Consider the following 1,666-nt stretch of genomic DNA (forward strand, 5'->3'; position numbering starts at 1 on the left):
AGGTTATTACAGAGTGCTGAGTAGACGTCTCTTGCTATTCCATAGGTATTTTGTGCTTATATATTTCACATGTATTAGTACATATCTGTTAACCCCCATATCCTAATTCATACATTCCTTACACCTCTCCATTTTCCTAAATGTAAATTGGTTTTCTGCATGCATGCATGTCCTTCTGTTGGAAATAATTTCATGGGTGTCAATTTTTGATAACACCTATAAGTGATGTCATAGGATATCTGTGTTTTGGTTTCTTTCTTACTTCAAGTTGGGTGATTCTCTCTAGATCATTCTATGGTGGTTCCAAAAGCACTGTTTCATTCTTTTCCATGGCTAATATTCCATTGTGTGCATGGACCACTTCTTCTTGGTGCATTTTTCTCTTGATGGACATTTTGGTTTCTGCCAACTCTTGGCTATGGTACACGTTGCTTCAGTGCAGGATAGCCAGACTGTGTCTTTTTGATTCTGGTCTACTCAGGTGATAGGCCCATCAGTGGGCCTATCAGATCACATGGTGGCTCAATTTTTACCTTTATATGCACCTCCATTCTGTTCTCGGTACTGGCTGTTACCAGGTTACATCCCACCAGCAGCCAGAGGATATGCAGTCCTCTAAAACGACTTCTGCATTCATTCTTTGTATACTATATTGCTGATGATCATTCTGACGGCTGTGAGGTGAAAGTCTTGGTACGCTGGACTTGCATAGCTTTATTAATTCCTGATGTTGAGCATTTTTCCATGCCCTTTTGTTAACAAAAGAAAAAGAAAGAAAGAAAAATAGAAGACAAAATGTGCATAAAATATGCCTCTTGAAATAGTCATTTAGAAATGTGCTCGTCTTTTGAGTTTTTGCTGGATATACGACCCACGGATTTGTTTTGAGGGCAGGTGTCATTTCCAGGCCAGCAATTATTTTGAATATCAAGTAACCATTAGCGCTGGGATCAGAGCTGCTTTTCTGTGAAATGGCCACAAGTTGGCAGCATTTCTCCTTTACCAAATCTGGTTACTAGGGCAACAGAGCCTCAATGGAAGTCGTGTTCTAGGTTGTAAATTTGAATGGAATGTGCCAGGAAAAAGGCCCTTAAGTTTATCTCTCACTATTTCTTGTTCGTTTTTTTAATTTAATTTTCATTTTTTATCACAGCAACTTTTAATACAATGTTTTGCTTATTGTACATGTGCGAGATGTGGTTCTTTTAAACATATACATATAACTATTCTTCTTGGGAACCTTTTCCCATGTAGATTATGACACAATGTTGACTAGTCTTCTCCTGGTATTCTGTACGTCTTTGCTGTTTATATACTTCACCTGTGTTTGTATATCTCTGTTAACCACAATATCCAAATGTATCAAATCCTCACACTTTTACATTGGTGAACCCTAAGTTTGTTTAATGAATCTGTGATTGCCTTTCTCTGTGGAAATAGCTTCACTGGTATCAATTTTTATGTAACACCTATAAGTGATAATATAGCATATGTGTCTTTCACTTTCTGACTTACTACAAGTTGCATGATTAACTCTAGACTCATCTATGGTGCTGCAAATGGCATTGTGTCATTTTTTTCCTTGGCTAATATTCCAACTTTACATGTACGTGTTCTTCTTTGTCCACTTATCTGTTGATGGACTTTTTGGTTGCTTCCATGTCTT

This window comes from Mesoplodon densirostris, chromosome 8, assembly GCF_025265405.1.
Source record: "Mesoplodon densirostris isolate mMesDen1 chromosome 8, mMesDen1 primary haplotype, whole genome shotgun sequence".
Lineage (NCBI taxonomy): Eukaryota > Metazoa > Chordata > Mammalia > Artiodactyla > Ziphiidae > Mesoplodon > Mesoplodon densirostris.